The sequence below is a fragment of the Pseudonaja textilis genome, chromosome 3 (genome assembly GCF_049901715.1).
Source record: "Pseudonaja textilis isolate UNSWEBS1 chromosome 3, rPseTex1.2, whole genome shotgun sequence".
Taxonomy (NCBI): Eukaryota; Metazoa; Chordata; class Lepidosauria; order Squamata; family Elapidae; genus Pseudonaja; species Pseudonaja textilis.
Genome location: NC_141992.1, coordinates 81,184,259 through 81,201,389, shown reverse-complemented (window position 1 = coordinate 81,201,389; position 17,131 = coordinate 81,184,259).

Sequence of the window (17,131 nt, the reverse complement as noted above, 5' to 3'; positions counted from 1 at the left end):
GTGTGGGATGATATTTCAAGGAGAGACAATGAGTGAATTGAATTGTTGCAGGGAAAGGGCTGAAGATCATTGGTTCTGCTTTCTCTTACTTCACTTTCCTGTTTAATCAAGGAAGGCACAGCTAGACTCAGAACCTAGAACTCAGAAGAGTGCAGTGCTTACTGTTTTGCTTCTATCACATCTGAAAATATTAGATCAGAAGTATTGGTCTTCTTTACCTGGATGCCAGAGAGATGGAGAAGGAAGAAGAGAACAGTCTTCTGATAGCAATGTATTTAATTCTTCACAAATGTAGTTATAAAGAGGGACTTTTACTAGGATTTCACTATTGTAATGTGTTCAGTTGGAATAATTTTAGACCTCACCATCCTGTTTGTTTTGGATTCTTTTCATTTATAAAACTCTTAACTTGAAAGGCCAAACTAAAAAAAAAAGTGATGTAACCCCTGTTTTTTAAGTAGAATGGTTGGGATTGCAAATCATACTAAGCCAAGAGTCCACAATCTTTAGGACATGCTTTAACTTTGGAGAGCACACAACCCACACAGCATGGTTACCATCGTGGAATTGGTGAATCACTAAGTACTGGAACAAGGAGATTTCCGCTGACCATCATCCATTATCTTGTTGGATAATTTCTGCTACCTGTACTTTTAAACAGAGACGTAAACCTTAGCTCTCTATCATTTTTGTTCTCCAAGACTGTTTTTAGAGTAAATTTGTAGGCTAAGAAGCATTCTTGAAAAGAAAGTGTGCTTAACCATGGCACTTTGTTTTGAAGTGTAGTATTTTCCATTTCTATCATTTAGACAGTCTATAAATAAAGAATGAAGACAGTTTATCATGTGGGGCATGGAGATCGTTAAACATAAAAGAGAGATGCTCTGAAGTACTGTATTTGGATAAAGTATATGACCATTAAAAGATGCTGCATGAAATCTATCCCCTCAACTACTACTGTGCTTGCCTTATCATGGTAGATGGGTGTTCCTTGGAGCATGTGTTTATGTAAAGACTATTTAATCCCAGCAGGGTCATTCAAGGTATGAATAGTCCAGCTAAAGCAATTCTGCATTTATGTTGGCTGCATGCTTTAAGAAGAAGCTGTAAATAAATGATCACTTAAATGGCAATAGCATTAAACTAGATTAAAGCCTTTGGGACCCCAAGTTGACCTGCAGTAAAAGGAAATCTGAAGTGGCAAAGCCACAATTACAGTGGAGAATAAGAAGAATGTACTTGGGGAAAGCACAATACGGTGAAGCAGGAAATAAATTGACTAGAGAAACTCACTGTGTTATTCCCATCTTTCTGCAAACAAGGACCCATCCTTCAAGAACGTACAGATAGATCCATCATACAGCTCAAAAATAGAAAGAGTAATCAAAAAGTATGTGACAACCACTAAGGAATGTCTCTGTTCTCTATTGCGATGGTGGGGGGAGGTTTTGTAAGAGTTCTAAATCGTCTGGAACTGGCTTGCTGGCCCAGTCACCTTTGTTGACCTCAAGAAAACCTTTGATACCCTTAGCCAAAAAGGATTGTGGAGGATTATATCAAAGTTTGGCTTCCTCATCAGATTCATTCAGATGATACGCCGGTTCCATGAAAGCACAATGGCCAGAATGGTGGATGGTGAAAAATTCTCCCAGTCACCCATAGTGTGAAATAGAGCTGTGTGCTTGTACCCACACTGTCCAGCATGATGTTTATTGCCATGCAGAATGATGCCTCTTTATAAATACAGGACCACCAACTTCGTATATCTCTGAAGGTAGGGCATCTTTCCCTGGGGCTTTACGATTGAATAGCTGGCTGACAGTTTCCATGGCTTCAGTTATTATCGGTGGATCATCCATGGAGCTGTTGATACTGATCTGGGGAATCCTGTCTATCACCGCATTGTGAATAGATGACTATCGGTTGAGGACGGCTACAATGTGTTTAGCCTATCTCTGTGGAATATGAGCCTATTCTATAATGGGAGTTGTGCCATCTATGATCAGGAGAGGGGAATCCCCAAGAGAACATTTTCAAGTCATTTCTATCAGCTTATCCTTGTATTATATCTGCCCTGCTGCTCAGCCAGACATCTAGCATTTTATGCAATTTATTCTGGACTATCCTACTAGCATTGGTAAAGGTGTTTTCTTGTTGGCTAATGATACATCATTCTGATCCACATTATGAATGTGATATTTTTCAAGTAGCAAAGCCTGTGTTCATTCTCATTGAACCAGTTATGCTGCTTATGAGTAGAGGACTCTCGCATCTTCAATGCAGATGAATGGACTGCATCCCTGAAGCATTCCTAGTTGTCCGCAGCACTGCCAGCAAGATGTAGGTCAGCAAACTCAGTTTCTAACCCTTCAGCCAGCGCTGAAGCTGTAATGGGGGGGGGGGCGGTCTCCAGCCTGCCCACTTTCATTCTTTTCACGGCTTTACTTCCTTGTGGTCACCTCTTGGTTCTGATTGTCTTCATTATGAAGACAATGTGCCTTTGATCTGCCCAGTAGTAAGCACTACACATGATCTTAATCATTCTGACATCCTGCCTGTTTTTTTTTCTTTTGACAAGGACATAGGCATTAAGATGCCAACGTTAGGAGCGGCAGTGCATCTAGGAAGTCATTTTACGGACTTGGTAGGCAGAACATTCTAGCAGTGGTAATACACTACGCAGGTCTTCAACAAAGAAGGTCCTCATTGTTAAACTTGCCCGTTCCACATCTCCCAGTGACTCCCTGCCAAGCTGTAGAAGTGCACTCTACTTTTACATTAAAGTCACCAAGTTTGTTGGTGCTGCTGATAGTAGAGCATGTAGTTCTTCGTGGAATCTATCTTTCATCTCATCCAGGTTGGTCCTTATGGGCGAATAGGCAGAGGGGCACGTTTTCTACTTTGTAGAGGCGGCTGCAATGTCATGAGCTGGTTTTTAAGACCCTTGGAGATACTAGCCAGGTCTTTGAATCAAGGGACTTCTGATGGCAAATCCAATTCCAGCATTCTAAGGCTTAACACTGCCATGTCTGCATTTTTTTTCCAATTTCAACCAGCTGAGCTTCATTGGAAAGATAAGTTTCACTCAGGGCTGCAGTGTGAACACTGTAATCTTGCAGGCTCTTTGCTATTCTTGGCTCTGACCTGTAGGCTGTAGGGTTGTCCAAAATTATCTATGAGAGAGATGGGCAGATAAGAAGTTTGATATATAATTAAATAAACAAAGTAAAAATGTGCAGACATTCCAAGTGCCAATGTGTCATGGATCTGCCCCTGGAGCCCTCTCAAGATGCATGTTCAGAGAAGGGTGAATTTGAGTCTGCGGAGGAAACTGTGGAATCGAGAATTGGTCAGGATCAGGACTCGGAGAATGTTAGCCTGATGGAGCAGCCTCAGCTGGGTCAATTGGACCAGCGGCAGGCTGAGGGAGGCGAGCCACAGCTGCAGCGAGTTGGCTAGGAAGTGTCAGTCCAGGACCAGGAGCAGCTGCCACCCGTTAGCAAGGAGGAGAAGGTGGAATCCACACCTCCTCCTGATCCAAGGACACGTAGAGCAGAGAGGAGATAGGCACAACATTGGTCAGCTAGATAACTCATGAGGAGGCAACTTCTCATGAAGAACTTCACCAGGCCCTCCTCATGAAGGGCTGCACCAGCATTGCCTACTTATACCCTGCCCTGAGTACTTGAGTGTGGCTGGAGCAATGTGCCCAGTTCTGTGCCTTGTGTGCTTGTGCCCTGTATCCTAGTCTGTTCAACTGGATTGCTTTCCTAGACTTGGTGTGTGCCCATTGGACTCGGTTGCCCAGTGACTCTTGCTGTACTGAGTTTGGAATCTGGATCCACGCAACAGGGGTGCTTTCCCAAGACCTGTTTGGGGGGAGGGTGTTGAATAAATACCTGTAAAACTCCTTCCAATATGGGTGGGGGGGAGGGAGGAGTGGGGTAGCACACAATGCTGAATGTTATTTGTGTTTTTTTGTTCAGCTGCCAAGATAGAATATATCGAAGAAAATATATCGAAGAAAAACTAGGCAACAATAATAATTTTACATAAAGAAGTGTTATGCTGATGATATAGCATTAAGACTCATGCAGTCACAGAGCTAATAACAAATAATTAATAACTTTGGTTGCTTTCCTGGATCCAAAATTAATGAAAAGAAAATAACCTCTGGTGAAGAAAATGCTGTGAAAAAAACAGACTGGTGATGAGATAACAAAAGACTCGGTTAACCAAGAACTCCATCTGACAAGAAGCAATAAAAATATATTTCAAAGCAATTACAACAAATGATGGAAAGAAATAAAGCAAGTCCTCAAAATATGGAGAGGTCTGAAATTTTCCTGGCTAGGACTTAATACAATCATAAAAATGAATATATTACCTCAAATGAACTTTCTATTCCAAATGGCACCATTTCCAATTTCAGACAAAAACTTGCAGAATTGCTAAAGAACAAGCAACAGATTCATATGGAGAAGGGGAAAAAGCCCCAAAGGAAGACATGAAATTCTACATAATTTCTGTTTAAAAAGAGGTGGACTAGCCATTCTTCAATGCAAGATTGTACTCTAGAGAGAACTGCCTATCATGGATAACAGAACAGATAAAATCTGTGAAGAACTGAACATTATTAAAAGGGGCAGGTCAAACTAATAGACTTCATGGATTCTGTAGTAGGAAGAAACAAAAGAAGAAAAGAATTTGAAAGTACATGCAGAGACACAGCATATTAAAAATTTTTTTTTAAAAAAAGTATAAGTCAGACAATTTAACCCCTAATCTCACTAACAAATGGTTTCCAAGGATAATTTAAGTAAAAAAGATCCAAGTACATATGCTAATACTATATCTGGATTTAAGAAACAGATTAAAGACACATCAGGAACTGCATAATAAAAGTAGTAGTTTACCATGCTTATTGAATTTACAAGCTGGAGGAATATTTTAAAAATGATCTCAAAAAAGAAGGAACTTTGAGAAAGATGACAGAATTTTTATTATTGATGTATTTATATCCTGCCTTTATTATTTTTACAAATAAGCTGCCAAACATATCCAATGCCACTTTCCTCCTCTTATTTTCTGTATAACAACAACTCTGTGAGGTGGGTTGGCCTGACGAGAGAATGACTGGCCCCAAATCACCCATCGGGCTTTCATGACTAAGATGGGACCAGAGCTCCAGTTTTCTAGCCTGGTGCCTTAACCATTAGACCAAACCGGCTTTGAAATGTTTACACAAAACAACACAAAATGTTATATAAAAATAATTTATAAATTGTTGCTCACAATGTACATATAAAGAGCAAGTAATAGGTCACAGATAGGAAATCATAGTTATATCATTAATCATAAATTACAAACAACAATTGATAAATCATAAGAAATCAATAGGAGATGATAGTAGGAAAGGTGAGAAAATGAGAAAAGTCGAGAAATGAGACAGTGTTGTAAGAATTAAGTATTCAGCAGAGTGATAGCATGTGGCGGGGGGAGGAAACTATCTTTATGTCTGGTTGTTTTGGAATGCAGTGCTCCATAGTGACATCTTAGGGGAGAAGTCAAAATAGATTATGTCCAGGATGTGAGGGGTCTGTAGATATTTTCTCAGCCCTCTTTCTGGTTTGTGCAGTATACAGATCTTCAATGGGAGGCAGGGTGGTTGTTTTTTCTGCAGTCCTAATTATCCTAGCATATGAAGAATGGTTACAGGAACTGGGCTTGGCTAGTTTAGTGAAGAGAAGGACCAGGGGAGACATGATAGCGGTCTTCCAATATTTGAGGGGCTGCCACAGAGAGGAGGAAGGGGGTCAATCTATTTTCTAAAGCACCTGAAGGCCAGACAAGGAATAATGGATGGAAACTGACAAGGAGAGATTTAACCTGGAAATAAGGAGAACCTTTCTGACAGAATAATCAACCAATGGAACAGCTTGCCTCGGACGTTGTGGGAGCACCCTCATTTGAGACTTTCAAGAAGAGATTGGACTGCCATATGTCAGAAATGGTGTAGGGTCTCCTGCTTGGGTTGGGGGTTGGACTAGATGACCTACAAGGTCCCTTCCAACTCTGATTATCTGTTAAATCTATTAAATCCATTGAAGTTTGTACCTGTCCTGTTTGGTTGCTGTGCCAAACCAGACAGTTATTGAGGTACAAATGACGGACTGAATAATTCCTCTGCAGAACTGCATGAACAGATCCTTGGGCAATTTGAGATTTCTGATTGATGCAGGAAGAACATTCTTTGTTGTGCTGTTTTAATGATAGTTCTAATGTTAGGTGACCATTTCCTTGGAGATAATAGAAACTTAAAAGTCTCTACTGTTGATACTGTGTTGCCTGGTATTGTAAGAGGTGATAGAATAGGAGAGCTTCTCCTAAAATCTGTTATCAACTCTACAGTTTTAATAGTGTTCAGCTCCAGATTGTATTGGCTGCACCACAGGGCCAGTTGATGTATCTGTCATCTATGTGCAGACTCATCATCGTCTTGAATGAGACCAATGACTGCTGTATGATCTATAAACTTTAGTACAGTAGTTGGACAGTATATGGCAGAGCAGGAAATATTAATTGCTAAGTCAATAGAAATTTCTATTTAAAATAATACTAATGAATTGAGTTTGGAAGGATTTCTTGTTTTATTTTTGAAAGAATAATGCTGTAGCTACTTCCCAGGTGAGGCACAAATAGTATACATTAGAGTTGATGTTGGGAGTACTGTAGCTGCTTACTCTTCACTAGTATTTTCTTTCCTTGGGTTAATTTGTGACTGGAATCTTTTTCTTATGAAGGAGCAAAGGCAGACTGAACCGATATATTTCTGGATGCTGCATTAGATATTATTGCCAAGCAGCAATAATTTGGTCCTATTTTTTTACCTAATCAAACAACAGACTGCATGCCACTATTTATACTGAATAAGACTTTCCTATCCAAACTTTTGCTTAAATAAAAATGGAAAGCTTCAGCTTGACTATCTAAATTACTTCTGCTTGGCACTATAATTAGGGACTGATAGTGCTTCACAGACTGATAGGCTACAGGCTGTTTCATTACACTAATGTCATTTGTTTGTGGTTTCCTTTTATTCTGATTTTTGCCAAAATCAGATAATCCAGTGATTAACCTTGATTTATCATACAAATGCAGGTCAGCCACTATGTGTTTGCCATGGCTGGATTAATTTATAACAATGCAAACTCTGCAGTGCTAGCTTCTCTAAAAATCATTATTTACAATAGAATCTAGTAATTTCTGCTAGCAGTTCTTTAGGATGAAGGAACAAAAAGGTTGGTAGGAATCTGAAAAAGCCCGGGCAACAAAAACTGAACTATTAAAAAATAAATAAACTGAAAGTGACTTGGCTTTTTTATGGGATCAAACATTGTACAACTGCTTATAATGAATAGTTGTTGTAGGCTTGATAAAATAAGAAAAGCATTTTCTAAGCAAATACAGTTAACTTTTTTTTAAATGACTAATTGGAACATGGGCCTTGAATGCACCTCTGAAAATTTGTATGATACTTTTGACAAGTTTTTTTAATCAGTTTTTTCCTCTTAGTAATTCTTTTTTTAAAAAAATATAATTTATTAATTTTTACAATTAAAACCAGTCACAATACATACACAAATAAGCAAAAGAAAAAAAAGAAAGAAGAGAGGAGAGAAAGAGAGGGAAAGAATTTTGAGAAAAGAAAGGAAAAGGAAGGGGGAAGAAAGAAAGAAAGAAAGAGGTTACAAGGTAAAAAGTATTCTTATTTTAGTAATTCTTAAGTGTATTGGAATAATTATTACTTTAATGTTTAAAGTAAAATCTGAACTCTATTCTAAAGAAAAAAAACTGTGTTGAGTTTTTCTCCCTGTGGGAGAAGAAATTAAGTTATGTTTCAGCTTATTGGGCTACTGAAATGGCTCTGGGGATATTACAGAGAAAACAGTAAGTCCCTAATATTAATTAAATGGGGAATGATTAAACTTACACCACACGTTTTGTTAAAAGCCCTCCATCCGATTGTCATTTAATTAATTGATTCTCTACATGTAGCAGTTCATTTATCTCAATATATTTCCATTAAGAAATTAACCGTAAAACAAGAGAAGGATGAAAACCTATTCATAACATAAAAAAACAATGTCAGAAAGGAAATTCTCCCAGCTCTCTTTTTGCCCTAGAAGCTTGCCACAAAGCAGATTATAATTTTGCATTCATTTAATACCATTCAGACACAGTGGTGGAATTTAGGATTTTTAAGACAAGACTGGGGTTGAGTCTAAGCTGGCAATATGGGTTCTTGTGAAGAGATTATGCGGGAGCCCTTGTTCAAGTCCTTGAACGTCTTATCAAGAAAACTGCCCTTAAAATGTAATTTAGAGTACTTTCACTATCTGTCTTGATAAGTTAGTTTATTTAGGCAAAGCACAAACAGAGCTTTGCTAAGGAGTTGTCTCTCTCAGTATTTCCTGTATTTCAAGGCAATGGATGTGGATAGTCTTATTTATATCGTCCTTTTTTTTACAGTTCAGTCGTATGTTTTTAGTCAGAAGTAACTCTCCGGAAAAAAAATCAAGGCAAGTATTGAATTAACCTAGCATGAATGAGAAATGTTTTGAGCACTTAAAAAGTAATGGAAATACCAAAATTAGGGTCAGCTATGATAAAAAGCCTAGGTTAAAACAGCCAGCATTCCACCACTTGGCTATTTCCTCACCAAGAAGAAATGTTTTAGAATTTCCCCCAGCCCATGTAAAGGCAACAAATCATTAAAATACACTACCACATCATATTATTATAAGATATATAATGCAATATGATTCAATTTACGATCACAATTTGAACCCAACATTTGTATTAAGTGAGGCAGTTGTTAAGTGAGTTGTGCCCCATTTGACAAACTTTTTTGCCAAAGTTGTTAAGTGAATCACTACTGTTGTTAAGTGAATTGTGTCACCAGGTGAAGCCAGCTGGGAAGGTTACAAATGATGATCACATGACTCTGGGACAGTGCAACTGCATAAGTACGTGCCAGTTGCTAAGCACCTGAATTTTGATCATGTAATGGTGGGGATGTTGCAATGGTCACAAGTGTGGAAACTGATCATAAGTCACTTTTTTCAGTGTTGTTGTAAGTTTGAACAGCCACTAAATGAATGGTTGTAAATTGAGGACTACTATTGTATGTATTGTATTATATTACATTGCATTATTGCATTATTATATTAATCACATTGCTATACAATGACTCTTGGAGTTTTACAGTAAAATTGTATACTGTATAACTCATATTGCCACAATGATGTGTGTGTGTCTCTCTCTCTGTGTATATATCAGTAGAGAAAACAAGGCTTGTTGCACTAAGATGATGGCAACTATTTCATAGCTCATAACATAATGCTAGTCAATCAATATTTTTTTCTTCCTGGGAAGAAAAATGACCAAAAAAAGGTGAAAAAAATCAGGGGGTGGATATGGGACTGTTGTCAGCAGAGGATGACATGACATCATCTGGGTCATGGTCCCTTCATATCATTCTATGGCTGAGGCAGGGTAATATCATGATAAAAGCCTCACTTGAAAGCATCTGGTTTCTACAAGGGCTACCCACAAAATAGATTACGTTTTCGTCTGTAGCAAGAAGGGGTGGAGCTAGCGCAGCCATCTTTGGTCTGTGCATCCGCCGCTCAGTCTGCATCTAGTCTTGCTAGTGGGAGGTTCATATCATTGCCCGTTATTTCACAGCAAATGTTTGAAATGTGTGCTGCAATTGAAAATCCCGCGAGTTGTGAGGTGCGATCAGTGATAAGGTTTCTGTTGGCAAAAAACCATAAACCGATTGAAATTTTTCGGCAACTGTGTGAAGTGTATGGGGACAACATCATCACTGAAGGTGGAGTGCGCCAATGGTGCGTTAAGTTTAAAAATGGCCGAACTACGGTACTCGAGAAGTCCTGAATGCTTTCGCTTGGTGCAAGATCGGGGCTGTAGGGTGGATGAGGAAAAATCTCCCACTTGAAAGCATTTGCCCTATATAAAAGAACAGTTCACTGGATTGAGGTTCCATTTGGGAAGGGAAGCTAGTTGCTGATATTGTTTATTGTCTGAAAGAGCAAAATTGGTGCCTTGAGGGCTGGACTTCAGATCCTAGAGTGCCCACTGTGAATCCTGTCTCTCAAATGACCACCTTGACAACAGGAAATGACAAAGAAACTAGCTACTGCATCAACACGGTCATGCTGGTGCCAAGAGCGGTTACTATTACTTTTATTGCTATACGAACACCAGGATAGTAGTTTGTTCAACAGATTGTTTACTGAGTGAACAATGAAAAAAAATAGCTATGTGTTTCATATCAGACTATCAGAAGTTAACTGTTTTATTCTTGAGATCCTACTGCAAGCTCAAGTTTTTCCTTCCTGACATTTTTATTTTATGCTGTTCTAACACTGTGTTTAAAGAAGTAGTTGTAAATCACAGAGAGAAGGCTTTCCATGGCTGAAGCAATATATCTGATTATCTAAATCCCTTCTGTTCTGCAGTGAGAATATTAAATCTAAGATCTAGACTAGTCATCTGGCTTTACAGAACAAGACAGTGAAAAGCCACGTTTCAAGCAGAAGTTCTTGGTTTGTTGAAGAATCAAGTTGTATCATACCTACATGAGAAGCGGGGATCCAAACATGGGGATTGTTTCACAGCAAACCAAAGGATGTGGGTTTTTTTTTAAATTGATCTGTTAGATTGGCCTATGCCTTGGACTCTATAGATTCTTATATTTTCTATCAGTTGTGATATAGCACGGGTGTCAAACTCACGGCGTCACGTTGCCGTCGTGTGACATTTCACAATATTTTTTCCCTTTGCGAAAGTAGGATGGGCATAGCCTGCGCATGACACATCCGTCCCGTGGGCCACCAATTCGACACCTCTGTGATACAGTGTATGGCTATGAGGAAAGCAACAATCAGAATCAAAATGGTTTGTTTGGTAAATGGTTGATTGACTGTGCTAAGAAAAAGCTATTCTTGTGAGTTTGCTAATTAAGCCTCCAAGGCCATTTGGCTAACTTCAGAGGTTAATCCACATGCTTCCCGAGTTCAATTAATACCATGCTAATTACTTTATTGTCTACTCCTGTCATATATCACAATAGCTATACTCTTTGTTGGTATTGATTTTAGCATTTTCATTTAAAATAACCACAGCAGCTTTGTATTCTTTGACCAAAAACAGAGCCAGACTTAGGAAATAATAGGACGAATGCTAATTTTTTCCACTTCTGTGCCAAAAGATTCAAAGGAAATTATATTTTATGCAACTTAAATACTTAAGAGTTTATCAATTGTCGCTGATCAGAGCTCTCGATAGCAGCCAGACAGAACAGTCAATGGTGAGGTGCAAGAAGTGCTATTTCAGCAATATTTGAAAAGCTCTCAGCTCCCCTCTCCAGTTTTAACAGAAATTAACATTGTGACCTTTTGTTGGTCTAAAGCCAGAAGTCCTCTTGTGATTTGTGGTTTTGGCAGCAACTGGGTCATCCTAATCAAAGCTAGGTTAAGGTAATTTCTCTTTGAGTTACAATCTGTTGGTGTATTTACACAGCTATTACTTTAGATTATTGATGGCCCTGGCCACTTCTTGATGTGAACCGTCTGGTTCCATTCGTAAAGCTTTACTATCTCACTGATAATGAAACATTTTATCAGTTTTAGGTAAAATGCTAATGCGCTGAAATATCAGAGATCTTCAAGTGCAAATGTTAAACACGCTGAAACAAGTCCCAGTCATTTCCTTCAATTCCAAAAAACCTGTTTAAAAAATTGCAAGTAAGGTACCTGCCTATGAAACTGAAGCGCTGATCAAAGTCTGGTTTTTGACTTTACGGATTAAAAAAACGTGCCCTGGGCAGCCCTGCTAGGTTGCATAGTGTACACCCATTGACGGAGCATGATTATAGAAGGTGAAAAATATATGTTCCCGTATAATTTACTAAGCCAGCATCTCATACCTACACCACCCTGCCTCCAAGTTGTTCAAGGATCTGGATTTTTATGTAATCTCTCTTACCTCCTCCACCCACATTTCTTGTGGTAATTGTGAAATGCATGTATGCACGCCTGGTTTCCAACTTTTCCCTTGCAGTGAAGGAAAAGGAAGAAGCAAGAAAAGATCCCCTGACTTTGGTCCCTTCCTCTATTACAGCAGCCCCCAACCTTTTGGGCACCAGGACCAGTTCCACGGAGAGAGGTTTTTCCGTGGACTGGAGAGGGCGTGGTTTCATGTGCTGCCTGCATCCCATGGATGGAACTTTGCTTGTTTGCACAGCCTGGTTTCTGTCATGTCACGGCCCAGTGCCTGTCCACAGATCGGGGGTTGGGGATCTCTGCTCTGCTACTTCAATCTACTAATGAAGTGAGGACAATGAGGTTGAAAAGTTTAGAGCTGTAGTCCCAACTGCTTCCCCACAACTCACCTCTCTCTCCACCCATATGGCTCTTGTGGAACGATAATCTTGGACACAGATGTCAAACTTGCCGTCATGTGATGTATCATGACATTTTTCCCCTTTGCGGGGCTGTGGGTGTGGCCTGCACGTGACACCTCCAGCCCGCCCGCAGGCCACCAGTTTGACACTCCTGGAGATCCTGTGATTTGCAGAATTCACATTTCCTGGCTTTGCTTTACCCTAACATTCTTCAATCCTTTCTCAACAACGTGCAGCGGATGGGCCATCATCTTCACTTCTGTGGCCACAAAATGGTAGAAAATATTTCCAGTTGGTTGCTGCTCCCTTCAGTGGGGGAGCATAAAGATCGAAGGCTGCCTTGCTTAGGCAGTCCAATCCTGAAACAACTATATTTTCCAGGCAAGAAGGAATGAAATAAATTGTTGGAGCTGCCTCTTCCATCTGTACTTTCAGGACAATTTAGTGCATGTGTTTGACCAGAGCAGCGCATGAGATAGGTTGTAAGTCACTGTTATTCTATGAAATGTAAAATTCACTCTGAGCTAGAGTGGTTAAAAAAACCCCGCAATATCTACACTTTCTGCAACCAAACTCTTTTCTTTCTCAGTAGCTGCAGGCATGACTGGGCATCTAAAGCAGGAGGCCGATTGAATATAGGGCCAGGCTGCTGAAGCCTTAGAGATGGGGGAGAAAATACTGGCTGTAGTTCAGAAGCCCTGAGGCTGGCATTAGGTCAGAATTCCTGCCAATCGAAAGGGATTGCCCACAGTCTCCAACTTTGCGAAACATCTGAAATACCGGTTTAACCAAACAGTGATGCAGATAACCTGGTGTAGAGCCAGGAAGCACTGACCAGAATTCCAAGCAAGATGATATTCTGCAATCAGGTGAATCATTAGCTGATTTCAAACAAGCCTTGATGTGTTCAGTGAACCCTCTTCATTGTTCCTTGCAATTCAGGGTTTCTGTGTGAACTTGTATAACTGTGTTTGTTCAACAGTTGAACATTCTCTTCTGTTCGGAACAGTTAGGCCTAGTCGTCCAATATCTCCTATTAGCTGCCTTGTCAGAAGCACAGATTGTCCTTACTTTCTTTTACTTTTTACTTAGCATTTACTTAGTTAAAAAAAAAAAGAATTACCCTATTTAAAACACATTGAGACAGTTAATAAGGTTTGTTTCAGTCCATGAGATAACACAAGGTAGGCCTGCCTAAATTTGCTTGTGTCTCTCTACTGTGCTTTGGTAATGAGGCCAACTTGTAGGATAAGTTATGGTGCAGGGATTGGTGGAATTCCCAGCTGCTGGCATAAAAAAAAAACCAATCATTTCCCTTAATGTGGGCTGGGATTGGGGGAGGAGGCAAGTTTTGACAGACAGAGCAGTGGGTTTAGCCATCGGTCAAAATGTTTGGTTTTGTTTGCTTTAGGGTCCCTGTTCTACCGCTTTCTCTAACAATATGGGGCTTCTACACTCTTCTAGTGTCAAATCAGCCCAGCAGGACAAAACAAAGTGACCATGGAGGGAAGTCACTGGGCCTCTGGATCCAGATGTGTGTCAAACTCCATTCAATAGTTGTGCTGACTGGTGTTGGTGGTTTTTAACCTCCTCAGATGTGGATTATATCTATGCTGTTATTTTTCATTGCTTTTATGTCCTTATGGGTTTGTGTTTGTATGCTGTTTTAAAATACTGTTAACTGCCCAGGATCACGAATTTGAAATGGGCAGCCATGTAAATGGAAGTAAATAAGTAAGCAACTGGAAAGATACAGCATCAAAAGGAGTAAATAGGTGCTGAGGAGATATCATTCTTATCATCATTGTAAAGTGACATAGACCATACATATAGAAAGCTTAGTGTTAGAAAAAAGATATCATACCTTATACATGGAACAGAAAAAATAAGGTCAGCTGGCTTCAGTTATAGGTTAGGAATGAAAAGAGGGATGCGTTTTTCAAGAATGTTTGGCTGGGAGTGAATCTGTAGATGACCCAAAACTGGGGGAGATAGCTAAAATGTCAGAAGATAGGTTCAAAACGAATTTGAAAGATTTGACTGTTGCATTCTGTGGCAAGAAAGGAAGGGCTCTGCATTTAGACAGGAAAAATTGGATGTAAAGATACATCTGGTTACGTGATACCTGGTTCTCAATAGTACCTGTGAAAGGAATCTAGATGCCCAAAGGGTCAACACAAACTTAGGCTGCATTGGTAGAGGTGTAATATCAAGATCACAGAAAGTGGTAATTCTGCTTTTATGCTGCATTGGTCAGATTGCAGCTAGATTATTGTATCCAGTTTTGGTTACCACAATACAAGGAAGTCAGGGAGCTGGAAATAATGCAGAGAAGACCTACAATGATGATGGTGGATCTGGAGACAAACTTTTATGAACAACAGTTAAAAGAACTGGATAGCTTTAGCCTAACCCTAATTTTAAGGCTAAGGAAATTATAACCATCTCCAAGTATTTGAAGGGTTGTCATAGGGAAGAATTTGTGGATTTATTCTCTGCAATCCCCAAGAATAAGGCAAGAATCAATGGGGAGAAGTTTCTGAGAAGGGAGTCCAAGCTTGAAATACTTTCTCATAGAATTACATATATTCCTCAAGTTACAACCACTTATTCAGTAACTTTCAAATTATGATTGTGCTAAATAAGGGAAATTTATGATCAGTCTGTAAAGTTGCAGCTGTCATAGTGCCTCATGGCCCCTCATGAAAAACTTAAAAATACCTACTATATCCAACTGCCATGCTGAAAATATTGCTCCAAATGATCTGGAGGGCACTGAGCAGAAAAGATGTTGTAGTATGGAAGAGGAATTTTTTAGACTGGAGAATACATTAAGAAGCAGTATATTTGCCTCATAAATGAATGTTCCTAGGAACTGAAAGAGCTTCAGTCATAACAATCAGAGGATGATATTCCTTATTTACTAAACAATATACGGCTCTACAAAAAGTCCTGATATTTTAACCTTCATCTGAGTCACTACTAGGCAAAAAGCTAGAACACGAGTCAAAACTAGGGGTCAGGTCATTCGCATCGTTATTTAGCCTTTCACTGATATTCCAGTTGCATTCAAGAAAATCCTTCACAAGGAATTCATTAGTGAAGCACACTGCAAAAATGGTTGTGGTCCAGCTAAACAATTAATATTTCGTTATCTCACATCTCAGCCAACTGCCCACAAAAACCAAAACATGGCAATGAAGAAAACTGAGCTCAAACAGGAAAATTTACTGGAGAGATTAGACTGAGGCTAAGAGATGTTTAAATCCTGGCTCATTCATCACAATTACCATTCAGCTGTCTTACCTAACTCACAAGATTGTTGTGTTGATAAACTGGGAATGAAAGAGCACCTTAGCTTAAAAAGAAAAGATGGAAAAACGTCAAACATTTTATTTAAAAATATCAAAGCCTCATAGATTTCCCTACAATTCAATGCTAATTTCAATTTTTTAGAATCTGTTATTGGAATAAAAATGAAGTCCTATAAACACATATTTGAAAATAAATTCTACTGAAGCCAGAGGAAATGTATTTGCACAGATGTATGCATTGCACTGGGATACATATGTCATAATATATTTCTCATTGGTTAAAAAATAATTTTTTCCCATATGTCTAACTTGAGTTCTGGTTACCACATAATAAACAGCTTCTTTGGTGTGGCAGTTAAGGCATCAGGCTAGAAACAGAGAGAACGTTGAGTTCTAGTCTTACCTTGTGCATATGAAGCCCCCTGGGTGACTTGGGCCACTCACTCACTCTCAACTCTAGGAAGGAGGCAATGGCAAACCACATCTGAAAAACCTTGCTAACAAAATTACAGGATTCCAAGACAACTGCAGGCTCTGAAAATTAGGTATAATTGAATGGAAGGGGAAAAACCCAAATTCTATGCATACAGTATATGTTGTTTAGAGGTTATGGGGTAACATAGGAGTTAGTGGTATGCAATACAATGCAGACCAGACTGAACTACAGATCAAACAGCCCATCAACCATGCTAGTGGAGGTGGAAATCCACAATATCTGGAGATTACTGAGTTGCTTGCTTCAGTCATACTATTCTGCAAGACACTTGAAAAGAGATTCAATTACACTACTAACTCTAGCTGAACTTCATTCAACTGTTCAGTTACTCCCTCTACAAAATTCAGAAATATGTCTGTTATTTTTTTGTGTTTTAAAAGTCGGTCTCATCAGATGTTGCCAAGCCCAATTTGATTACTATGGTGCCATCGTAATTATGTCAATTTCCACTTTTTCTGTTAAAATGTAAATGGAGCTGCTCAAAAAACCTGAAGTAGATCTTACAGGATATTAAACCTACTTTGCAATCAGACTAAGGAAAACCTTCAGAAAATGTTCTTTCTCCTGCCAATTTCACACAAACATCAGACAACATCAAGCTGGCACGCTAGAAAAGCAATTTTCTTTCAATTGTAAAGTGCAGACACTCTTTGAAACTCTCTTTCTAGCTCAATCAAAAGAATCAGAGAAGGAAGTAAGAGTAGCAAACTCCTGTCGATACAGACCTTGGACTATTGTTTGGTTTCATAAATGGATCACGTAACACATTTGTTTTTCTTTCTGATGTTTTCTCCAGTGTTTGTGTTTCTGCTAAATCTGACCCCTTAT